The following is a 27,724-nucleotide window of genomic DNA, read 5'->3' on the forward strand; positions in this document are numbered from 1 at the left end:
CACATTCTGTCACAGCTGAATATCATGGAAATAATCCAATCAGTTTGTTCCCTTCAAAAGTAGCCGGTGTTTCATTGTGAGTTCTGCCTTCATTATTTCACAGGTTTATTGTAGTCTGTCACAGAGGCAAAACATCTGTTGGCAAAGACAAGGAAGGATAAGGAGATCCTCCATCTTCCTTACGAACATTCAAAGAAATTCTGGTGAATTTACTGCTGGTGAAAAGTGGCAGCTTGTCAGTTTCCAAGATCCCAGTTTTGGGGAGGCACCAAACAGTTCTTGACTAAGAGCAAACAAATTGTGCATATTCTACACAGTGTAACTGCATCTTAGTGTCAAATTCAGCAAAGTGGATATAGAAGGGATGATTCAGAAAGAACTTAAAATCGGCATTTTTGTTCCTCGTAAGTCAGTACAATCATATAAGTCCAGATCTGCTTATTATAAAGCCAAGTTGTTTCCCCCAAGAGATTCATTTGGAGTCTAACTTTTCATAGAATGTTATTTGGGTCCATAGAACCAGGCAAAATTGCTCAAATTATAAACCTATTTCAGCGAGAATTTAAAAATATCATGTGGTTCTGTTTCCATCTTTCAAGCAAAATAGATAGTAGGGTCTCCATTTTACAGAATATGTAAGTGGGGTTCAGAGATCAGATGAGTTTTACATATGGCACATGGTGCAGTGATTCTATTCTAATCTATTTTATTTATTGTAGAGACAGGGTTTTGCTCTGGCCTAGGCTGGAATGCAGTGGCAGTGTCATGGCTTATTGAGACTCCCCCTCCTGGACTCAAGCTATCCTCCTGCCTCAGTCTCCAGAGTAACTGGGCTTACAGGCACATGCCACTGTGCCCAACTAATTTTTTTTCTCTTTTCGTTTCTTTCCTTTTTTTCTTTTCTTTTCTCTTTTTCTTTCTTTTCTTTCAGAAACCAGATCTTGCCATGTTGCCTGGGCTGGTCTTGAACTCCCAGGCTCAAATCATCCTCCCACCTCGGCCTCCCAAAGTGCTGGGATTACAGGCATGAACTACATTGCCCGGTGCCATGATTCTAAATTGTAGATCAGGAGGATATCTCACTCATAGCTCCAAGAACCAGTACCCAGGAGAACATCTGGCACAGAGATGCTTCACTTTGCTTGTACTTGTTGGCTCTTACTAGATCAATAACCAGCATGAAAACCCCCTTCCCACAACCCTTTGAAAAGTGAGTGTCATTGTCTACAACTACTTGGAGTATTCATTTACATGTTAATGAGTTTGTATCTTTCTCCTTGTGGGAAGACTGTGAGACTATCAGAATCTACACTTTATCCCCACTTTAGAGAGTTTGGATTTTTAACTAGTTTTGTCACATACTGGCATAGCTTGATTTTAAATTTTCTTTAATTTTCAAATAGGGATCAAAAATCCGTAAAGTAATTAATGTCAGGTTAAGAAGGCACACTCTGCTTTCCTTTAATTTTCAAACAGAAGTCATAGCTTACTTTTGACTGAAAGGAAAAAAAAAAAAACCAGAAAACAACACTAGATGTATATTATTTCTATCCTCTTTTTATTTCTGTTTGGCCATTTTGGTGTATATATATGTGTGTGTGTGTGTGTGTGTGTGTGTGTCTTCATTGTTTTTTTTTTTCATTTTTTAATACCTTGTACACCATATCTGTCTTCTGTTCTATATAGAAACCAGAGGCTATGACATTAGCAAACCTTTAAGTTGGATACAAGGCACTAATTCTCAAAGCTTCCCAAATATGCCAAGAACGGGCAACTATTTCAACATCATATAATGGATGCAGGCAACTGGTATATTTAGTATCGAAGGAACAGCTTTTCCTTTTATTTCTGTTTTTTTTTTTTTCTTTTCCCTCAGTAGAAGCCAAAATTTTATTATAAAACCACAGATAAGTATATCAACTGCTAGGAGGCTGGCACAGCAGAATACAAGGAAATAAGAGATAAGGGAATTTGGTCAAATACAAAAAGTACTGTGGAATTTAAACCAAATGACAGGAGATAAGGCTTTCTCTGAGTTTCTATTAAAAATGTAATAAATAAGAGATCCAAAAAAATTCTTTCCAGGCCTAGCACTTTTGTTCCTATATTACTCATCATAAATGTATGGTATCATCATCAATGCAGGGATTCTATTCAGAGTTGCAAAAATACACTTTCCTGAAGTCGTGTCAAAGATATGACAGCTTCAGATGGATGTCCTGTGAGTCTTTCAGTAAAGTTCATCATTTGAATAAATAGACTTTATTTACACACTTAAGGATAATTCTCTAAGGATCCCAAGATACTGTGAGTAATGGATCTTACTGATATTTCATGTGCTGCTGTTGAATTTAAATTGACCTAAATCAGATAAAGTGAACTCCCTGCCACCTCCCCCCACAATGAATTTGCATAGATTTATGTAGACCATCTCAGTGCCTTTGGCTCTTCTGACACCAGAGAAGGGACAGAGATTGAGATCTGGACAAAAAGGGACTCTAGTGGTTCCCTAGGATGACAGCACTTCTGGGACCTGCAACTTGAGTGTGATCTGTGGCCTCAGGTGAAGTGGACCATGGTGTCTGCTCCATCTCTAGAGGGCAATAGCCCTGAGTCATAAAAAGTATTCCTGCATAATATGGTACGTCTGTCAGCCTCAGCATCCCTCAAGCTCAGTTTATATCTATCTTGGGATGGTTCACAGAAGGAAAAGATCACCCCATTTGGCTAGTAGGTTTTCAAGTCATTTTATTTTACTCTATCTTTTGTTCTTATGTGATATGCGTATATATACCTTTCATCTGGTTGAATTTATGTTTTAAGACATTTATAGATAATTTTAGAGCATCATATTATGTATTTCAGTAGACTGAAAAAAACCAAGCCTTATATAATTATTTATTCTAGGGTGTCTTCCAGCTTGGGGGATGGAGGTACAATGTTATCAACTTTCAGGAATAATTTCTATTGAATGTGGCAACAGATAGGTATAGTAAATTCTGTGCCATAAATAGTCTGCTAATGGCCCTGGGAATCAAGTCATGAGTGAGTATAGCTATCAATAAGCAAACCCAGAGTCCTTCAGGAATAGGTTATGTGAATACTTGTGACATATATAATGTCATAATTCAAAAAACAGTTCAAGTTTTGAATATTTTATATTATTATATCTTAGGTTTTCTGGGACTAGGAAGATGTTGGTCTTCAAAAGATATCGAGGAACCAGGCTTATGTGGAACATGAAAGATGAAGACCAAATCTCCACAAATTAACTATTAAAATGCTTAGAGAGTCATTACTTCTGGAAATTCTAACTCTAATCACTTAAAAAAGTTAGTCACTTTTAAAGCTATCTAGTTTTCTTTCTGAAAACAGTTTAAGATTTGATATAAATAGAACATTTCTACTCACTTATAAACAGGATTCTCATAAATCTCTGTGGCTTCTGTACTATGACCCAGAATAAGAAATGAATGTGAGGTTGGATAAAGACTGAACACCTTGCTCTCCCTGTTTCTTACTACTTAAGTGAAAAATCTTCCTTAGAATTATCTCTGAATAGTCCCATGGAATTTCTTCTTATCTCATGCAAAAATATTGAATTAATGAGTAACTTCAATTAAATGAATTAAATTAGTGTATGTAAGGTATCTAGGATAGCATCCGGCACAAGGTGCTGTGTAAGTGCTAATTATCATACCTAATGTTAATTTATTATTTTTATTTCTCAATTCAGATTTCTAGATTAAAATACAATTAGTAGGGTCATGTAATTTGTCAGGGCCTCTTAGTAAAATGAAATTTATAAAACCTTAAACTGTTGGCAGGATATGGACAGAAGTCTTTACTCTCTTTCGTAAAATTTGACCACTAATGTTAAATTTTAAAAATCATTTGTATGTTTTATGTATTCATAACTGTATATGAGAAATATTTTTCTGAAGAAAATCTTGTCACTATGAGAATTAATTTAAAATAATTTTATTTAGTTTACAGATTAATGAAGCTATGTTACAACTTGATGACATCTTGAGTTTCACTTGAAGCTATAAACCTCATTTGTGAATGAGTTTATATGGGTACATATGGGTGTAATTATCTGGTTAGCTTCTATGTTTGTGAATCTGGAATGCCCTGTAGGCAAACTTGAGCTCTTCCTTCGTGTTTCACAAATTCTGAACATTGCTCGCATATTAATAAGATTCTCTACACAGAAGAAAAAAAAGATAAAATTTTTTTTTTCTTAAAACTTTAGTTATTGAAAGGTAAGTTCTCTAGAGGCCTTTTCATATGTATATATGTTTCACATATATATGCTTTACATGTATATTTTATACATATGAAAATATCATATATTGATCCATTGAATCTTTAGTCATTATTTAAAGATCATTTTTAGAATAAGTTGTAGTTATGCTAGATAAAACAAAAAATAGCTTTTGTACTTCAAAATGGAAGTATTTTGTCAAATATTTTTGGGCTTTATCATGCTGTTAACTAATTGCTCAGGATATATAATAGTATCTCTACATATAATGGTATGGTTATTTGTTTAATTAGATAAAAGTAGCACAAATGAAAATTGCCTGCTTTGATTTTCAGATTTATCTACAACAACATCCATGCTAAAATAGTTCAAAATCTACCTTGTACTAAAGTCATAATTGGGGAATATATGGGTAGGAATGCAATTGATTTTAAATCTAGTTAATTAGTAAACAAAAATAATTTTTTCTCCTCAATAGCAACACCTTTGTTTTCATGTACAATTCATACCTATAGTCTTGGTCATAATATTATTAAATGTAATAGGTGATTTTTGAGTAATTGGCCATTTATGATAGCTTTAAAAAATTAAATAGTTATATAAGTCATATCAATTAATAAAACTTTTTGTTTGCTTTATGTTATTCAATTATTTTAATGACATAGTGGAAGGGTCATCACGTATCAAGCACTTGATCTGTTATAAAATTGCTAAAAAAATACTTTACAGAATAGTTATGTCTTGAATTAGTTAGACCTACTTTTTTTAACCTTGGTAGTTTCCATTTTTAAGTAATTCTGCATTTATTTAACAAATGAATTCTGTGTTTTAATTATCAAGGAATGTAGGTATATTATATTGTTCAACTCTGCCTAGTAAAAACTTACAATAGTCTATTTCCACTGCTGCCATTACAGCAGAACTAAAAGCACACATATACACACACAAATGCTCCCGTTCATCAGGCCTTTACACTGTCAGTGAACGTGTGTGTGTCTTTGTGTATGTCACACCCTCTAAATTCAGGTGGCCTCAAGCTGTGCCATATAATTCTAGCCTCAATTAAACTTTCCAAGGTCAGCAGTACTGCACCAGGTCAGACATAAATAAGGCAGGGGATAGTCCTAGGGTACAGGAAAGCCATATTTATTCTTTATTCACAGTTCAAGGCTATCAAATGAAACCTGGCAGAGGGAAAAGACAGAGGAAGAAAGGAGGACTCTTGGAAGGTACTTTCCACCTAAGTGCAACCTTTGTTAAAAAAATAAAATCAGTATATGTATAATTAAAGACCCAGTGCACTCTAGCTTGGGTGACAGAGCAGGACTCTGTCTCAAAAAAAAAAAAAAAAAAAAAAAAAAAGGACCCAGTGAATTAGCGGGGTGTGAGTCTTTTTTTTTTGTTCCCCTAAGAATGTGTCTTTAACCAGAGCTCAGTGGAGAATATGTTGGTATGATGCCAAATCACTAGCACAGAAATTAAAAGACCCAATTTCTAATTTTCTTTGTGTCACTAACCAGCAGTCTAAACTTAGATACATATATCATCACTCTCAATTTCCTCTTCATAAAATCAGAAGTATGAGATAAATAAATATATTGAGTTTTCAAGTTCTGAATTCTACTTGGATCTGAATTTCACTTCAAGTGAATAGTACTAGTAAAAAAAAAAAAAACAAATAAACCAAGTTAAAGGTAAGAAATACACTGATAGTATACATCTGATCATATATAATGTAGGGGGATAATAAGTTTTTAGAATATATAGAGAACTCTTACAACAATAAAAGACAAACTTATTAAAATGTACAAATATAATGAACAGATATTCACTGAAGAGGGAATCAGGTTAACTGATAAACACTTGAAAAGATGTTCAATCTATTTAATAATTTGGGAAATGCAAACTAAGTCATGTTGGAACATTTTACACCTGCTAGTTTGGCACAGTTCATAAGTCTGACTATGCTGTGGATGTGTTAAGAGTGAGATTCCCGAATTGTGCACAGAGGTCTTCCAGAGCACCACAGAACAATTACAAAGGCATCACAGAATTATTTTAAATGGAAGAAGCCACAACAGTATTTATTGAGCAGTGTGTGTGATCCACCAGCTTGAGGAACCTCATAATTTCAGCTTTAGATTGTACTCTCTTCCCTTTAATGAAGTCAGATCTTTGCAAAGCTTTTCAGAGCTGTAGCTGTAATAAAAAGAAAGAACTGTGTGACCAACACACAATTATGGACATTGTTAGGAAGAAATCTAGTCTATTGTTCTCCACTAGTATCTAAGCACAGTACTCTCAGTTGGGTGAAGTAGAATTTGATACTTAATTTAAGCACAAGGCAATGGAATCATTAGTAGCCTAAGCTAGTATATAACATCTCTTACTTCTTATAAGCTAAATAATAAATACTAAATAAGTAAATAAGTTAGAAAGGAGAGAGAAAGTAAAAATGTGCAAAATAGAGTAATATACTTTTGAGTAGATGATACAGATTTCCACTGGAAGTAAGAATGACAGATTTAGAGAAAACAAAACAAAATAAAAACAGAAACAAGAGAACATGCTTATTCTCAAAAATTGCTCATTGTCTGTCTAAATTTCGAATCTAACTGGGCATCATTGATTTTATTTGGCAGCTCAACATAAAAACGATCAATAGGTTATACAGAATGCAGACAATAACACTCAAAGTTAGGGAACTGATATCAGCATGGCAGGACTTTTGAAGAATTTCTGTAGGTGAAGGGCAAATAATACCAGAATGAAGCGCTTAGGAGAGTCAAAGAGCTGAATCACAATTCCGCTCCCGTGAGAAAAGAGGATACCTCTGAAGAAAATGCTGCAACCCCTGTGGGAAAACAAGGAAACAAACATGAGTTATTGACTCAGACAGGTGAGTATGGTACATGAGGCAGATGGCAATGACCAGCTGAAAGCTGAGCATGAGGGAAAGGTGAGCACAGAAGAAAATTCCTCCATTTATAAACAGAAAATGCCAGTGGTAGAAGGATGCTGCCATGATGAATTCAGCAGACAATTAATTTTGGGGAGGAGAAGATAAACGTGAGCTATAGCTTAGCTGCCCCAGAGATGAATCAAAGTAAGATTACTACAATGGGAATTTTAAGATATGAAAAAATCTGCATGAATGAACATGTATGCCAGAAAACATTTGAAAATATGAAGTGTAAGTCATGTGAAAGCAATGATTTCTTAATTGGAATTTAGGTAAAATGCCAGATTATGTGAATACAAACTGCAAAATGGTGAGGGGAATGGGAAAAAGATGTAAAAGGCATCCTGAATTTCTCAGCATGAACTCCATGGCTCTTGACTCTTGACATGCATAATTAGAGAAAAATAGATTCAAGTAGATTGAGGATCATCATAACAGTAATCAATATAAATAAAGTGATACTATTCTGAAAAAACCAATTGCAGAGACATAGAAAAGTAAAGAGAGAGAAAATAGAACAAGCAGACAATTTCACAAACTGTAGTAAAAAACAAATACAATCTGATAAATATGACTGCCTTCGACTTTTCTATAAATGGAAAATACTTTTAATTTTGAGTCAAAGAAGCATATTAAATTTTCACTAACTATAAGGAATCTTGCTAAAGTATAAAGAAAAATAAAGACTGAGAATGTATCACAAAAACCAATATAAACACATGCCAAGGAACGCAAGTGGAATGGAAAAGTGAAATTCAAGATGTAATGTTAAACAGGTAAATTTATATTACTAAAAAATCAGAGCCAAATGACAATCTGTGAAAGTCTAGAAAAAATCAGATAAATATATAATAAAACCACAACTGCAGGAAAAGAATTTATCAAATGAATGTCAATTCTTTAATAATGTATTGAGACTTACTCTCCAAGATCAGAGAATACCTGTTTTTTCAGGTACCTTAGAAAATTTACGAAAATGTATCGTATTGATGACAAAATACCTCAAAATTCTAAAACAGATAAATTTCCTGATCATTACTTTGGAAAAGAGTCTTCAGAAATTAGAATTTTAAAAATGAAAACTGAAAATATATTAAATTGCATTGGGAAAAGGGACTGTAAACACAGACACTGGGGAAATTTTTAAAAAACTCACATTTTAATTTTTATCAATCAATATTATTAAATTTGAAAACCTTAACATAACAGAGTTTTGTAAGAAAGAACAGAGTCCAGCCTAGACAACACAGTGAGACCCCGTCTCTTAAAAACTATTGAACAAAAAGTACAAATTACCAAAATTGCAATTGTAAACATCAATATGTCAATAACCTTAGAATAATGCAACAAAGACTCAAAACAATGCACTTGGTCAAAATAGCTTGAATGCCAAGCTCAATTTATCAATGAAAATATGATATTAAAGAGGGTATAGCAATGAGAGAAATTGTATAATTCCAATGATGCCAAATTCAGCAGGCATATACATGCTTATGTGCATGCATGTGTACACACACACACACACACACTCACACATAGGATGTTAACCCTTTCAATGTCATGTTTACAAAATTAATAGCATTTTTGAAGTGCCCATATGGTTAATAAACTTTCATAAATTTTAGAAGCAAAATTTCAAAATACAATCCTAGCTTATTGTATTTGTCAGTATGAATAAGACAATAATATAATATGTCTAAGGAGAATTTAACTAAAATTGATAAGAAGGACTGCCTGGTAGAAATCTATTAATATAATTTATGTAATTGGTAACTAAAATAGGAAAAAATATATACCTGAGTACATGGATAAAAGCCAAACATAAAAACATTACATTTTTATCACTTATGGTACACTCTTTATAAAACTTTTGGCAAGGCTGGGCACGGTGACTCACGCCTTTAATTCCAGCACTTTGTGAGGCTGAAGTGGGTGGATCACCTGAGATCAGGAGTTCGAGAATAGCCTGGCCAACATGGTGAAACTCTGTCTTTACTAAAAATACAAAAATTAGCAGAGCATGGTGGTGGGCGCCTGCAATCTCAGCCACTTGAGAGGCAGAGGCTGGAGAATCGCTTGAACCCAGGAGGCAGAGGTTGCAATGAGCTGAGATCACGCCACTACACTCCAGCCTGGATGCAGAGCGAGACACCATCTCAAAACAACAACAACAAAAAACAAGCAAACAAACAAACAACCTAGGCACATTTGATGCAGAGAGGGAATTTTAAAAGCATCATTAAGATGGTCTATAGCAGGCCACAAACATGTGGGTACTTAAGGGGAATGCACTAAAGAGTGCGGAGCGGGGCACAACTGTTTGGGTTGGATTCCATGGAGTTGTAAAAGGCAGTGTACAATCAGAGGGGACTTACAACGGATGGTAATACATGAAGCTCAAAATCAGCAATCTTAAACTTGGCTGATGTCACCTATTCCTGTTGCCAGGTGGTCCCCTGTCGTTTTTGAGCTTCTATTTTCTGCTCTGGAGTGATTCCAACTAAAGTTTGGGGCAAGATAAAGAGACTTCCTATTAGCACTTTAGAGATATAGTATACAACATGAGGACTATAGTTAATAATATTATATTCATAATTTTTGTGAAATAGGTAGATTTTAGCTGCTCTTGCCACACACACACAAAATGGTAACTATGTGAGATGATGGATATGTTAATTTACTTCACTACAGCAACCGTTTTGCTGTCTATACGTATGCCATGGCATCACATTGTATCTTAAATATTCACAATACAATTTATTTAGAAAAAAAATCTCTAGACAATATTATATAACAAGAAAACGAGATAACAATTTTAACAAAATGTTAACAATGAGAAGACAAACATCACTATTTGCAGATCATTTTTGACCATGTAAAGAAAATAAAATAAATGCCATCTTATAAAGTGTATAGATATATAAAATATAAACAAACCTGTACTTTCCTTATATATTAAAAAATAAACCATCACAAATCCCTCCCAATAAAGAACCTATTTACAAAAGTAACAAAAAGTAAAAAGAATTAAAGAAATAAGCTTATCAAACATGCTCAAAACCAAGGCATACAATGTCAGAAAATTTTTATCAGGAAAATGAAATTTTTAAAAATCGTAAATAAATGAATAGGTAGCAAGGTTCCTGGGTTGGAAGAATCAATACTGATAACATGTCAATGATTTGTTTGTTTGTTCATTCATTCATTCATTCATTCATTTCTTCCAGATTACTTATTGAATACCTACTGTAGGCTATACTACAAAGTAAGAGTCAGAGACACAGTGGCAAATATTCTAACTGGAGGTTATTCTCCTGCCTCAGCCTCCAGAGTAGCTGGGATTACAGGCATGCACCACCATGCCTGAATAATTTTTGTATTTTTAGTAGAGATTGTCTTTCATCATGTTGGCCAGGCTGGTCCCAAACTCCTGAGCTCAAGTGATCCTCCCACCTTGGCCTCCCAAAGTGCTGGGATTACAGGTGTGAACCACCATGCCCAGTCCTAACTGGAGTTTTGGAAGTAGGCAAAATGCTTCTGAAACATAAAAAGAAGCATACTTGAGGAGAAGCCTGCTCTGCCAATAAGATTATAGCCATCAGTAAATGTGTGTGACACAGTACAAGACAAGAAAGATGCTTAAGAGGATAAGATGAGAAAGCTGTACAATCAAAAATGACAAAACTTAATGTCAAATAATGCCAGTTGTTGGCAAAGAATTTGTGGGAAGGAACAATTCACATATTGTTTGTGGAATGGAAATTGGCAAAATTGATATAGAAAGTCTTTTGGTAACACCTATCAAAGTTGAAGAAGAATTTACTTCATTGACTCAGATTGTTGCTTCTTGGTGCCTCCGCTTCAGAAATGTTCACACTTATTCTCAAAAAGGCCAAACAATATTCAACATTATTTGCTGTAGGAGAATTTATACCATAACGTAATTTTCACAGTTAAAAAATGTTAAATGAATTAAATGTGTTGACATGTACTGATATATACAAATCTTTAAAAAATTGGCCAAAAGAAAGGATATATACAATATGACAATATTTTTATAACTTTAAAAAAATCTGAAATAATGGTGTATGTACTTAATGAATCCAACCATTCAGAACCTCAGGAAACAGACATGGACTGATTGCCACAAACTTCACCATGATAGTTATCTTTAAGAAAGGACAGAGGAGGATTCACCAGGGTTGACAGGTTTTATATATTATAATATTTTCTTTCCAATTAATACTTAATAGTTATTGGTATTAATATTTAGGTATCCATTATAAAGTTGGGTACAGATATCAAGGGTTTGAAATCTTAGATAATTAAGAAGTAAGTTAAAAAAGTGAAAGTTTCCCAACCACTAAATGTAATGTTGGCTAATTTGAAAACAATGAAAACAATGTGAAGTTCTTAACATTAAAGTTTATGGAAAAATAGAATGACTTACTGATATTAACAATCACTCCATGAAAAATCATCTAATGAGATGGGTAAATGTTTGTGATAGACTATGTGAAAATAGTCACATATCAACGAGACTTTGCTGTGCTCTTTGATCCTGGTTTTATGATTCAAACACATATTCGTAAAGTATAGATGAAGAATATACAAGAAAATTAAAACAGTGTTTATCAGAGTCAGAATGATACATTTTTCTTCTGATGTGTTATTTTTCCAACTTATCAAAATGTGTATGTGTATTTAAAATCCATATTTTTGAAGGTATAGATGAAATCGTAAAGGTTCAACATTATAAAGCTTGCTAATCTCCCACTATGCCCCAGGCACATCGCTGTACAAAATAGACGACTTCATACTCAAGTCCAGGGTATGAGCCAGTTGCTAATGAGATACAGTTAAAGAATGGGAAAGAGGATCTTGTATCTGGAAATAACTTAATCATATGGGGTAGAATGATTTGCTCAGTACCCTTGGGTGTTTCTTCAGCATGCATTTCTTTAGACTGTTGATAATCACAATCCAGGACATAGTTGTGACCAGAAGCAAAGGAACTAATTCAGGCAGAGGTGGGAAGTTGGCTAACGAGTGCTAGGCCACCCATTAGAAGGCTGTTGCTGTTGTTGTTTTTTGTTTTGTTTGATAGATTTTTCTGTTAGGGCTTCAGTTTGGCATCTGTAGCCTGAGAATAACAATACCTATTTCACACACTTGTTTTTAATTTTACACTAGAAATCATTAACAAACTCTTTTAGCTCCTGATAGGCACTCAGTAAATGGTAATTTAATCTGACCCTGCTGACTTGCCTTTGATGAAGAATTTTAAAATACAGCTTCCACAGTTTGTTCTTCATTAACTGATGCATTTTAATTTTTTTTTTTATTCACAGCCAAATCAGGCCTATTTAAAAGAATTTCCATCAAGTTATGTTTCTCTTCCCCTTGTTTCTCAAAGTTCAGCAACATGCCTTGTAGGCCTGTCCTGAACCATTAAAATCCACCTCTGAATCCTGTGATGTGACTTCTCTTCTCCTAAATATTCAATCTTTAATACTGGAAGGTTAGCATGACATAAATAACACATCACTGGTCCCTGTTTCCTATTAAAGTCACTTTGTGTGCAATCATCTTAGAGATGTAGAGATATTAATGAAGGAATAGAAACCCAATGCTTTCTCAAGTCCGAGTTAGATTAGTTACAACATTTACTAATTTATCAATTACTTTATAAAGAAAAGAAGACGCGTTCTGCACTTTGTTTTGCGACATGGTTCCAGTAGGCTTGAGCTGGCCAGCTGATCTTTTATCTAGAACTTGGATTATATCTGTGAGGGAACTCAACAGAAAAGATGTGGCCAGCCCCTTTCCCTAGGACAGACCTGGAACTTTACAAAACAAAAGTACTCACATTCTCTTCTGCAAATTCACATGCAGCATGAAGACTGCCACACAGTTCACAACAATCCTTGTATTAAGGATACAGAAGCACAGAGAGTCACGCAGCAAAGGGAGTAACTTCCAAAAATGGTTAAGATATTGTCAATGACACTCAAGGATTTTCCACTGATAAATTCTTTCATATATCTAATGTAATTTGATCATTATAATAACTCCATAAGTTTAGAGATAAGATGGCTAAAATGTATTATGGATGTTCCATTGCCAGATAGTGTGCTGAGCATGTCACATGCACTAACCCATTTAAAACCATGTGTGTTATAATTTTTTGCTTTCCAGGTGAAGAGACTAATGTCTGGAAAGGAGATGGTGGTGTGACAGAGGCCACACAGCCACAGAGTGGGTGAGCTGAAACTCAAACCTAAAATAGTGAGGTGGGCACAGTGTTTTTATTTTAAGAGCTGGCACTAAAATTCTTCTCAGGGAGAGAATGGTAGTAAGGATGTTTTGCTAAATGCTTGATGCAGTGGGCTTGCATTCAGGCCAGAGGAAGATTTGGACTTCTTGATACCATGGGGCAGGTGGGGTAGTTGATGATGTGCAAGGGAGAAGAGACATTGAATGAGTAACCAAGAAACACTGCTCAATGAATGAAGGGCGTCCTCATGCTAGATCACAGTAGCCTATTAAACTTAAAATTTTGGTGTTTTGTTTGTTTGTGTTTGTAGTGGAAATCAAACAGCAAATTTTATGTTGCCGTAAAAGTGGCGGGACTAGAGAACAGTGCTTAGGAAAGTTGTGGGGACTCAGAAAAAGGGATTACCCTAAAGCCATGATGATGTGAAATGAGTTATACTGCGACTTTAATTGGACAAGCAAAGAAACTGAATCACAAAGAAAATTTTCCCAGTACCACCAAACCAGTCAGTGTTCCAACTAGAATTTTAACCCATGTTGCTTGAGTCTAGAGTCTACATGGTAGGCAACTATAAAATCCAAAACCATGGGATTCCTATTGCTTTGAGGAATTCAAAGAAGTTTAGTGCTTAAATGGAACAATTTTGGACACAAAAATGAGTAGAATTCCCTGGGCTTTGCAGAAAAGATTGTTTTTCCTGTGAAAAAGGGAACTGCGGATAATATTAGGGACCTTAAAATTGGGAATAAAAATAAAGGAAACAAGAAATGACTCCAGGAGAATAATTTTCATAAAACTGCAATCAAAAAAGTATAGCATTCTGAAACATTACTGAGTTGATATATATTTTTTCTTACTGTCTAGTCTTCAAAAAATTTTATTAGTGAATTCTACATGACTGAAGAAAGTAGAAGAGAGATGGAAGGGCAGGTGGAATAATGTGGGGAGAATTCTGTGCTTGCTGCAGTCTTGGCATGCAAAGGCATCCAACTGTCCAGGGAAAAGGAGTAGGATTTGGAGACTAAATCTATTTTGAAGGATGAGTTCAGTATTCATTGTGATAAGACTTCTTTATAGGGACATTTGGTGTCTGCAACACTGATGCGTCCATCAGAGGCTATAATTGCAGAGAATAGACATCATGCTGTGGAAAATAAGCATAGTGTCCTGAATGGAACTACTCATAGCTGGCATATGGCAAAGACACATCCTTGCTTACTGAAGTGGGAAACACCTGAGTATTTCATATCCTTCAAAAGTTTCCTTGATGAGTGTTTCTCATTGGTGTGTCCCAGAGGTATGCCATCATAGGATCTTCATGCTCACCCTAATCACAGTGTAAACCCATTTATCCATGTTCTATTATAAAATATATATAAAAAACTGAAACATTCATTCTTATGATAATTCCACACATTCCTCATGAACCTTCTAAACCTACCCCACAGTTTTTGGTTTTCTTTTCTGTAGAACAAATAATCTCATGTCCTTTTATGTTTCCCCAGAGGTTCCATTTTCTGATGCTTTAATCATTTTTATTGTTCCCATCTGTACCTACTTTAATTTTTTCTATCCTTTTTAAAATGTGTATCTGTGAGTTAGATATTGGAATAGACTGGAATAGATCTAAAATAGCTATTGATGTGTTATTGGAATTCCTATCTCTATTTGGATAAGGTAATATAGTAATAATGATGGTAAAAACAAGGGGAAAAATGGGAGAAACTGCTTTCATATAAGAATATTTTCAGATTCAGAGGTAGTTCTAAGTAGTGTAACCTGCCCTAAAGATAAATAAGAAAAGGCAGAACAATATAAGAAAATTACTATTATTGAAGACAAATAAAAAATGAAGAACACAAAAATTTTATCTATGAAATGATTACAACTGCAGATGTATGCCTGCATATGAATGACCTGGCACAGAAAAAGAAATATTCAGGAGACACTCTTTCTTAGGCTAGTATAAGTTCCTGCATTTATTTTTAATTTTAATTTCCCCAATTTTAATAATGCTACGTGTGCATTACTAAAACTTTATAGTTTTAAAAGAACTATCCAAGGAGTAAGAACGGGAAATCTAGGACACCTAATAATGTAATAATTAAGAATAGTTAAAAAACAAAATAAAAAGTCCTCAAAGTACATATAGGTCTTTACTATTCTAATACATTTAGTAATTCCTACAGAGATAGACTTTTGCTGTTCATGCTTGCAGTGCATAGACACTGAAAAAATAGGCTGGACTTGGTGGCTTATGCCTGTAATCCCAGCACTTTGGGAGGCTGAGGTGGGCGGATCACCTGAAGTCAGGAGTCCAAGACTAGCCTGGCCAACATGGTGAAACCTTGTCTCTACTAAAAATACAAACAATGAGCCGGGCATCGTGGCACACACCTGTAATCCCAGCAATGCTGGAGGCTGAGGCAGGGGAATTGCTTGAACTCAAGAGGCGGAGGTTGCAATGAGCCAGTGAGCCGAGATTGTGCCACTGCACTCCAGCCTGGGCAACAGAGTGAGACTCTGTCTCAAGAAAAAAAAAGAAAAGAAAAGAAAAGAAAGAAAGAAAAGAAAGAAGGAAAGAATAATACCACCTTAAGCACCTGAAATTTCTTCCCTTATCTTCCAAATTAAATCATAATTGAAAATCAAACGAAAGGCTGGGCTCAGTGGCTCACTCCTGTAATCCCAGCACTTTGTGAGGCCGAGGCGGGCAGATCACGAGGTCAGGAGATAGAGACCATCCTGTGAATGGTGAAACCCCGTCTCTAAATACAAAAAATTAGCCGGGCATGGTGGTGGGGGCCTGTAGTCCCAGCTACTAGGGAGGCTGAGGCAGGAGAATGGCGTGAACTCGGAAGGCGGAGCTTGCAGTGAGCTGAGCCGAGACAGGGCCACTGCGCTTCAGCCTGGGCGACAGAGCGAGACTCGGAAAAACAAACAAACAAACAAAAAATGAAAAACATCTGATAAAGAAAAAGTTGGCTCAAAATAATAGCATTGTGGTTTGAGAAGTGCTCTAACACATCATCTTGTCTAATACCCTAATTTCACAAATGAAAAGCTAAGGCCCAAAGAGTAGAACTGAATTTTCATGGGTAACATATCAGTAGAGAAATACAGGGTTACGGATAAGTTCTGATACAAAGCATATCCAGTTACGTTATACTTTATTAAATACCGCACATGACTCAAGAGTAAAATAATCCCATAAAGTGAGAGCATCAGGTCTTTCTTTGTAATTTCTCTCTTGATAAAGACCATGTTTCCAATCAACTAATATTTCTCACAAGTGCAGCCAGTGCAGGGGATGAAAGGTGTTTGATCTTGTTTTGACTCACAAGGGGAAAAAAATGAATATCATAAATACATAAAAATTATGATTATTAAAGTTCCGTAACATTTTGATGTAATTAAGGCAGAATTTTGTTATAGTTTATCAGGTGTATTTTATGTTCCTGTTAACATGTATATATATATATATATACACACACACACACATATATTTACACCCCCACACACATATACATGTATATATTTTCTCATCAAGTTAATTTTAATCAACTGGATTCTCATCTACTATTTTGTTCATGGCTTAAAATTATGTCTTGAAACATTCCTGAAACATTGGTGCCACTTCTCATATCTTGGATCTAGAAAAATTTTCCTCCTTAACTCTTAGTATCATTCCCACACTCAAGTATCATCTTTGTGACCTTACTTGAGTTAATAAGACCCAACCACTCTTTCTATCAACAATAGAAGATAAGAAAATGTGGTGGTAAGAAGAAGGACATGAAAATGAGGGACTTAAAAAACCTCAGTACAGATGCTAAGCAACCAAGGGCATCTTCTTTATCTACGGGTGAGCCGAGGCTACTTTTGCTGCAGTAACAATCTCAGAATACCTGTAATTTCACACAACAAGAGTGATTTTCACGCATAATTGACTAGGAGTCCAGGCAGATTTTCAGGGCAGTGTTCTCCACCTGCTGGCACAGTGTTCCAGGTTGCTTTGCTTTACGGCACCACAGTGTCATCACTTGCTTCCACAATTACTGCTGCAGGAAAAGAGTAAGTGACATTAAGAATCAGAAAGTAGACTGGGTGCGGTGGCTCACGCCTATAATCCCAGCATTTTGGGAGGCTGAGGTGGGCGCTCATCTGAGGTCAGGAGTTTGAGATCACTCTGGCCAACATAGTGGAACACTGTCTCTATTAAAAGACAAAAATTAGCCAGGTGTGGTGTCAGGTGCCTGTAATCCCAGCTACTCGGGAGGCTGAAGCAGGAGAATCGCTTGAACCTGTAAGGAGGAGGTTGCAGTGAGCTGAAATCGCACCACTGCACTCCAGCCTGGGAAACAAGGGTGAAACTCCAACTCAAAAAAATAAAAAATAAAAATAAAAATCAGAAAATAAATGCCATAGTTCCTGCTACAGTTTAATTGTGTCCCTTCTAAAATTCAAATGTTGGCAATGTGATACTATTAAGAGACAAGGCCTTTCAGAGGTGATTAGACCGCGAGGGCTCCTCCCCTGTGACTGGGCTTAGGTGCCTTTATAAAGGGAATTGACAAGGGGTAGGTCCCTGTGGCCCTTCTGCCTTCCTCCATGTGAGGATACAGCTAGAAGGTCCTCACCAGATGCTGCAGGCTTGATCTGGGACTTGTTAGTATCCAGATTGTCAGAAATAAATTGTTGTTCTTTATGAGTTATCTAGTCTTAGGTGTTCTGTTACAGCAACACAAATGGAAAAGATACCTCCTAAAGTGGTGCACATGACTTTCATTTTTATTTTAGTGTCCAGGAGTGATCACAGAACCTTGCCTCACTTCCGATGATCAGGGAAGCGCAATCCTCTTGTGAGCCTGCATTGAAGGAGAATAGAGTATTGATAAACAATAGTGAATTTAATCATATGTAAATGTAAACATTCATGCAATTTAAAAATGATATCATTTTTGACCCTGGAATCACTTGAGGATAGAGTTTGTATAATTATAAAATCTAAAGTCCATTGATTCTACTAGTGTTACTGCAGTTTACCTACTCATCTGGGAGAAAGATTTTTTTCAGATTGTGAAATCTTGCTAGTTTAGAATTAGTTGGATTAGAAAAAGCTAAGGACAGATGAGGAATCTATCAAACACTTCTGAACATTTCTTTAACAAAAGAATGTCCATACTAATAAACATTCATTTATCAAATTATTTTGAGGACATATGTTTACTTATAATCTGAAAAATGTTATTTATCTCCTCCCAAAATATGTCCATGAACAATTGTACTCAGAATATAAAAATATTAATCTCAAATATAATTATATGTTTTACTCTGATTTTTCATGCAAAAAACTGATGGCCACATTTTTGGAAAAAAAAAAAAAGTTACGCAAATTTTTAAAATCTTACTTAAGGTAAAAGTTAAGTTAGTTGAGCAAATTACTGGTGTTGGATGACAAATAGTATATTATAATTGTGGCCTGATTTGAACATGATAACATGACTGACATATTTCATATTCCCTCAATGTTGATAGCAACAGTGGCAGGAATGCTGTTCACACTGGAATAATAGCAGCAAAGACAGGTAGAACTCCTACAGCCGGCTTTGTCTTAGGAGGGTAGGCTTGCTTCAAGGGACATGGGAATTCCCAAGATTCTTTGAATTAATTAGCAGTTTCTTTTATTTCCAGTTAATGAGTTCATTTTTGGTCAAGTATGTATCTTTATATCCACTGGATTATTATCATAAATGTGTGTTTCATTGTTATCTGAATAGATGTAAATTTCAAGTGGACGCTGCAGATTTCTGCTGGCAGAGCAATTGAAAAGAGCTCGGCACTGTGCCTGGTACGTAGTAGGATTTCAATAAAAATCTGATGCATAAATGAAAGGCATCAACACTCATTTCCACCTAGCAGAAATTGGTGTCCCATGCAAAGTAACATTGGCATGGTTGTTTTCTTCCGCTTCTAGAGTGGCAAGTTGCTAATAAATCTTTGGAAGACATGTTTTCCAAATAAATATTTAACCATATTGAAGTTATTTATGTTCTTTTAAGTTTTCAAAAGGGGCTCAAAAATAAGAATGCTCCTTTGAAGTCATCTGAGTACTCAACAACAGATGGAAACCTGCAGCTTGTTCTGAAGAGATAGCAGCTATTTCATTTCATTGAGTTCTAATGGGAAATATCTTACCTGATAGACTATCCATGTTTGGTTCAAAATGTTAGAAGAAATGCCCTCAACTCAGGGATGGTGAGCCCTGCTTTGAAAATCTGCTACTTTAATGCCTGTGTGTTCCCAACCACACAAAGTTCAGCTATATACCACACAAATGGCTTCCCAGTTCCATGTGGTAAAATTAAAATCAATTTTGTAGAATATTCAGAAAACAGCTTTTGTATTAAAAAAAATCTAAGAACTTTATGTCCTTTCTTTATCTGGTTCTCAGTTTTCATTCTGTCTCACACACACATCTATATACAAATTCAAACCATTTAATATCTTTTTAGAAAGATATTAACTTTAAAATTGCATTATTAAAAATAAAACTTAACACCAAAAACCCACAGTTTTTTTTCTCTCTCTAAAAGAAAATAAAAGTAAGGCTATATAAGCTCTATCAAACTCCTGTTTATATATAGAGCCTAATATAAAACTCATATAAACCGATAATCTTGTAATATAAATGTATATGATATCTAAGTATAGAAAATGTAATATAGTTCTTTAATCTTTACATCTGGGTTTGTTTCCTTTAAATCCAGTAGAATCAGTAGTAAATTAGTAGAATTCTCTGGAGCAGGATAATGGTGATTCGTAGCTTGCTATTAGAAAGTAACTTTCGACACCACCAACAGTTTGTTGGAAGTTAACAATCTTCTACTAACGTGATTTGAAAAGAAAAATAATACTTAGGATCCTCAAAATATTACAAAAGATGTTTATTTGTCCTTGTTCACTTTGCTGTGAAGTTCTTCAGGTGAAGATCCCTGACTGAAAATCTCATCTCTCCAGATGTGGTTTGTCAAAGTTTGAATTTGATGGTTCCATTATAGACACCTATTTTTGGTTCTGCCGACGTGCAAAACAGGGCAGCCTTCTTTCCAGCCCACATTACCACTTTCCTACCTGGAGTGTGGCATGCTCAGTGGTTTGGTCATAAATCCAAACGCATCAGAAATATTGACTGCATTGAGGTTTTTGTTGTTGTTGTTGTTGTTGTTGTTGTTTGAGACAGGGTCTCCCTCTGTCTCCCAGGCTGGAGGGCAGCAGAGCAATCCTGGCTTACTGCAACCTCTGCCTCCCAGGTTCAAGCAATTCTCCTGCCTCAGCTTCAGGAGTAGCTGGGATTACAGGTGCCTGCCACTACCACCTGGATAATTTTTGTATTTTTTTTCTTTTTTAGTAGAAATGGGGTTTCACCATGTTGGCTAGGCTGGTCTTGAACTCCTGACCCCAAATGATCCATCCGCCTCGGCCTCCCAAAGTGCTGGAATTACTGGCATGAGCCACCGCACTCGGCCTGCATTGAGATTTGAATGGGAGAAAGAGATTCTTCTTAATACTCACTCAGATATAAAAGATTTGAAAAATGATGTTTTAATTAATTTATTTACTTTAGTTATTTTAAAATTCCAATGAAATCAATTTCCTTCTTTGGCTTCAAAGACATTTTGGAAGGAGGATTTTTAGTCCCAAAGTTTAAATACAATTTTAAATCCTGAAGGTCCCTTTGTTCTGTAGTATCAGAGTCTAATGGTAACTTTGACCATGATATGAACACTTTTGGAAAACAATATGAGAATAATGTTGGTGGCTCTTTTGCGTGTGATTACTGATTTTTTTTAGGATAGTCTCTTGGTAATAGATCATCCTTTATAAATGCTTACTTTTAGTTTGAATGGACTTTACTGATAGTGTTGAAAAAACATTTTTTGAACTAGAAAAAAATGCGTTTTGGAGCAAATGAGAGCTTATGTCTTGGTATCTTTCTTCTCCCAGGTATGATAGTTGTACAGTGACAGAATACGAAAATGAGTTTATTAAGTTTACTTAGAAATGATTCAAAGATATCTGTGTGAGCTCCTTCAACTATGTCAACATTTTCTTGAAAGATACCTGAGATTATTTGATGTTTACTTTTTTAAGTATAGTATTTGTAAGTTAAAGTGCACAGGAACATTTTATTACATTTTAAATATAATTCCTGATCCCCAGATGCTGTCCATATAAATCTGAACAAACCCAAGACATCGCTATCTATATTAGATCAACAAATCCTCTCAGTCCCTGGGTTAGTGTTAAGAATAAGCAGCAAAAAGTGAAATTCCTTGGTAATAAAACTTCTGTTTCTTGACAAGTGTGATGTAAGGACACTTTTTGCTATGCTGCCTATACTTTTCAAAGTAGGTTATATTGTATAGTACGATTATGTCTCCCTGTAACCTCTATTTCAAAAGTGCATGGTGTGTAAATAATACATTTTTCTAACAACTGTTTTAATGGTCACTGTTTTTAAGGTCATCTTCATGTGAAATTCAAAACTGCAAAATGCTCAAAATCCAATTTTGCTTTAAAGGAAGGGATGTTTTCTTTTTCTTTTTTTCTTCCCTCTTTTGGGTTTTTATTCCTATTTCTTAAAATGGTAATCTCAATGGGAATTGGCATACTCATACATCAAACTTCATTTATGCCAACATCAGGTTAAATAATTTTTCCAAGCTTTAAGTACACTATGAAATTGGGCATGCCTATATGGGCTATTGCTATTGACTTCTCATATTATTACATTACACTTTTCTTCTTGAAACCAGACAAATATGATATCTTCGGGGACAGAAGACACAAATTTATCTCTTTCTATTGCCCCCAAAAGACATTATAAGCTGCTGTGTCTTCTGGTTCATGCAGGAAACACCCAGTTACTGCCAACTAGAACATCCATGAAATGATTTCTATTAAAATAGATTGAACCCCCCAATTACTACAGGTCTGTGTATACATTCCTGTATAACATTCATTATTTCTTCTTCTGATGACATTGTAGAAATTTGGAAAATTACATAAAATTACAGTGGGAGGAAAAAAATCATTTGTAATTCTGCCCAGATAATCATGATTTATATTTTGAGGTGTAATAATCCTGTGCCAACCCTAGCTTGGCCAACTGAAGTATTGAGATAACACTGTTTTGTATCACTATGCCAAAAATTAAAATTCCACAACCTATTTACATATACAGGATTCAGTTCAATCTCCTTAAACAAGTACAGAATGACAAGATTTCTTTAAATTACACCCCTTTGATATAAAAGTGAAAGAACACATACGCAAAATTTTGCCTTTGTACAAAGACCGGGGGAGGGGTATTTACATTGCTGAAATCTGTTAAAATAAAACAAAATGAAAACACAAAACACTAATAGGGGTTGAAACAGCCAACTTAGAGTAACCTGTACATAACACAAAATTAGTGGAACATGTTGCCTTTAACAAATAATGGGTGCTAAAAATAATATTTCCCTGGAAGATTGAAGAAAGCAAATTAGTAGTATTGTTAACTTCCAAAGCAGATATCTGTTAATGCTGTAGATCTCTTTCATTTCACAATAGATTACTTTCCATGCTCCAAGTGTAGTACATTTTACTATTTTCCAGTAAAATCCTTATTTTCTATGAACACTTGATATAATTATAGTTTTGTCATTCATTCGAGTGCCAAGAATTTAACTAGCATATTGATAAGTATTAAATATAAATACCTTTTTACATTGATATACTTAAAAAAATGAAATCATTGTATTTTATAACTTGCTTTTTCTTTAACAATATATTATAGGATTTTTCTTTAATGCTGTTCTATTTTCTTTTAATAATTATGAATGGCTGCATAGATTCTCATCAATGAAACCATAGCTTATTAAGGCATCCATTCTACAGATCATTAGACTGCATTTAACTCTATTTTTCTTCCTAATTAATAAAACCACAATTAGTAACTTTGAGTTTAAATCTTGGGTGTATTTTTGATTTTTGTTTTTAACATATATATATCTCTAAGTCCAATCAGAAGGTCTACAGATATGACCATTTTAAGGTCTGTGACACCATTCTCCATTTTGCTCCACAGAAATATTATACTGTTTTACTTGTCCCTTGGTTTATCCACGAATGGACTTTCATGATACTAGATATTATCATTAAAACATTTTGCCAATATTAATAATGAAATAATATATCTATTGTTATTAATTTCCATTTTTTATTACCAGGCATTTAAAACACTCTTTTATGTGTTTTTTCTATCTTCTTCTCATTTGTGAATGGCCCTTTTTCATGCTTTCACACATTTTTCAATAAAGACATACTTTTCTGTGATCTTTTTGGATTTTTTTTTGTTTTATTTCACCTTAAGTTAATTTCAAAGTTTTAATTAGAACAGAGAAGTTCACATTTCAATTCAGTCAAATCCAACCATCTTTTCTTCAGAGTTCTGTCTTTATCTTTTTGTGACCCCAAAATTTTTTGTCGTACCAGGACCTGCTTACAGATATGATATTCACAGTGATATTTTTATCAGCACCTATCTCTAAGTGTGTTATGAACTTCTTTAGATTTTCCTTCTCTAAAGGAAACATTGAGGGGGCCAGCTCCCCTATTGGCTTGTGATGTTTGTGTTTAGTTTCTTCTTCCTTCCAGGTAAATTATTTCCTAAGAAGCCTCTAACTTCTTATGCATATATGTCTTTGCTAGGCACGGACCCACAGTTTGCCAAACACAGCCTGGCACATTTGAATGTCTTTTCTGCCCAGCTTAGACACCTGTGGCATTTAGGTATTTGCCACCCAGAGGTGAGGTGCTCTCCCATATGCCAGAGGGATTCCTACATGCCTAGAGGGTGAGCAATTATCCTGGTGTCTGAAATATCACTAACTAACATTCATTGTTCTGTGTGGTGGGGAAATGGAGCATTTCTTTCCAAGTTTTTGTATGAGAAGGTAGAGGAAAAAACAGCAGCCCACAGTCTCCTTTTTCATTCCAAATGCAGAAGTTTTCCATGGGAAGAGTTTTAATATTTTTTAATCTCAAGCAATTGAAACATTTACAATTCAACACTATAATGTATTCAAAAATAAATTATTTTAGCCAAAAGTAAACGATAGCAGATGGAACTCAAGATCCACTAAAGGAAGGAGTGAAGAATAGCAGAAAGGGTATCTTGGTAAACATAAAAGAATTATTTTTGTAGAGCCTTCATTTTTTACATACATATATATTTTAAAAACTAATGACTGCTTAAAGCAAAAATGATAATAACATGTTATGGGGTCTATAGCCACAAAATATAAGAAAGTAGAAAAACAGTGGGAGAGGATGAATTGAATTATATAGTTGTAAGATTCTTACATTGTTTTAAAAATAATATAATATTATTTGAATGTAGACCATGATTACTTAAAAGAAAAATTATGTCATCACTAAGGTGATCAATAAAAGTAGCACAAAAATGTAGCTAAACGTTACCACACATAGAATACAAAAATATACACAACTTACCCAACAGATGGCAGGAAAGAAATGGAACAAACATAAATTTCAAGATGGAAGAGCTCAACTGAATCATTGATAATTATGTTAGAAATTGACTAGACAGCTTATTAAGAGGCATAATTTTTAAAAATAGATTTAAACTAATAGAAGACCCAACAGTATTTTTGTAAGATGTACTTAAAATATAAGAAAACAAGTATTTTGAATGTAAACTGTGAAAAATAGCACACCGTGGTGTGACTATAATATTATACAAAGTAGACTTTGATAAAAATTACCAAAAGTTAAGAAAATTGTAATGTCGAAGGCACCGTCAAGTTCATGGAGAACAATAAAAGTACTAAATGTGTATCTATCTTTAAACTTCTATATACATGAAGGGGAATTTGGCAAAAATAAAGGCAGACATAAATAAATGCAAAGCATAGTTTGAGATTTTTATCAACCCTTTCTAAATATTTGATAAAACAGGCAGATGAAAAAATAACAGTAAAAATATGGATGATTTGAGAAACAGTATCAACCAACACAATCTAGCTGACTCCTAGTGAATGCTACCACTAATCAATACACGTGAAACATTCATTAAAATAGAGGTACACTGGGCATTGAAACACATCTTAATAAATACTGAAAGTTTGAAATCATTCCATTTATGCCATCTAAACACAACGGCATTTCATTAGAAATTAATAGTGATAAGATATATTTAAAAACTCCTAAGTATTTGGAAATGTATTAACACACCTCTACATAAACAATAAATCCACAAGTCACAAATAAAAATTAGAAAATACTTTTGGTTGAAAAGCAATGAAAGCACACTATCAAAACTTGTTAGATGCAGTGAGAGTATAAGAGTTAATACTTGGACAAAGATTTATAGTTTTAAATATTTATATTACAAATTAAGGAAGATAAAATATCAATATTTTAAATTCCTTCATTAAACAACTGGAAAGAAAAAGCAAAAAACCCAAAGTAAGTAAAGCAAAAGAAATTATCAAAACAAGAGCAGAAATAAATGATAGAGAAAGTAGGTAAACAATATAAAAATCAAGTCAAAAAATAATTTTTGAAAAGATTAATAATATTGATTAACCCATAGCAAAAATGAAGAAAAAAAAGGACACAGAAAGAGAGATTGAGAGAGAACCACTAGTAATAAAATTGTGATCCTCGCTGAGACTTTATATACATTTAATATAAATATTAAATTAATACAAATATTAAATGTATAAAATATATTAATATATAATCTTTATATATTTAAAGATTAATAATGGGATGTTATGGGCCAGGCACAGTGGCTCGCACCTGTAATCCCAGCACTTTGGGAAGCCAAGGAGGACAGATCACTTGAGGTCAGGAGTTTGAGACCAGCCTGACCAACATGGTGAAACCCCATCTCTACTAAAAATACAAGAATTAGCCGGGTATAGTGGTGGGAGCCTGTCATCCCAGATACTCGGGAGGCTGAGGCAGGAGAATTGCTTGAACCTGGGAGGCAGAGGTTGCAGTGAGCTGGGATGGCACCCCTGTACTCCAGCCTGGGAGACAGAGCAAGACTCTATCTCAAAAAAGAAGAAGAATGGAATGTTATGAACACCACCATTATGCCAATAGCAGAGAAAAGTTAGATGAAATGGATACATTACTTGAAAAATACTATCAAAATTAACAAGTAGAAATAAAAAATCTGAATAACTCATTTATTAAGGAAATTATAATCAAAGAACTGAACAAAAATAATTAAAAGGAAATAAACCTTCAGATCTTGACTGCAACACTGATGAAGTTTACCATATATTTAGTGAAAAATAAAACCATGGCTGAGCGCAATGGTTCACACTTGTAATCCCAGCACTTTGGGAGGCTGAGGTGGGTGGATCACCTGAGGTCAGGAGTTCGAGACCAGCCTGGCCAATGCAGTGAAGCCCTGTCTCCACTAAATATGCAAAAAAATTAGCTGGGCGTGGTGGCAGACACCTGTAATTTCAGCTACCAGGGAGGCTAAGGCAGGAGAATCTCTTGAACGTGGGAGACAGAGGTTGCAGTGAGCCGAGATCATACCATTGCACTCCAGCCTGGGCAACAAGAGCAAAAAAACTCCGTCTCAAAAAATAGATAAATAAATAAAAATAAAAAAAGAAGAAGAAGAGAAAAAGAACAAGAACAAGAAAACTTGCAGGGTCATTCTTTCATTCTTTCTCAAGAACATAGGCTTGACAAAGCCTCAACAAAATGTTAGCAAATTAAACCCTGCTTAATGGTGTCTAAGTGGGTGTATCCCAGAAATATAAAGTTAGTTTAACGCTGAAAAATCAATCAATGCAATTCAACACATTAATAGATTAAAGGACAGATAAATATACACTGATATCAAAAGATTTATAAGTGCATTTGCAAAAGCTGAATACCTGTTCAAGAGAAACTCTTGAAAAATTTGGCATAGAAAAAATACTTAATCATGTAGAAGTTATCTACAGAATTCCTACAGTTAACATCACACTTTTGGGTGAAATATTCAAATACCAGAAATAAGGCAAATATATTCTCCATCATTGTTTCTGTTTGAAATTTTTCTGGAGGTTCTAGTCAATAGAATAGGGCAAGAAAAAGGAATAAAAGACATAAATATTGGGAGAAAAGAAGTGAAGGC

The sequence above is a fragment of the Trachypithecus francoisi genome, unplaced genomic scaffold (genome assembly GCF_009764315.1).
Source record: "Trachypithecus francoisi isolate TF-2019V2 unplaced genomic scaffold, Tfra_2.0 Lachesis_group3, whole genome shotgun sequence".
NCBI classification, from domain to species: Eukaryota; Metazoa; Chordata; class Mammalia; order Primates; family Cercopithecidae; genus Trachypithecus; species Trachypithecus francoisi.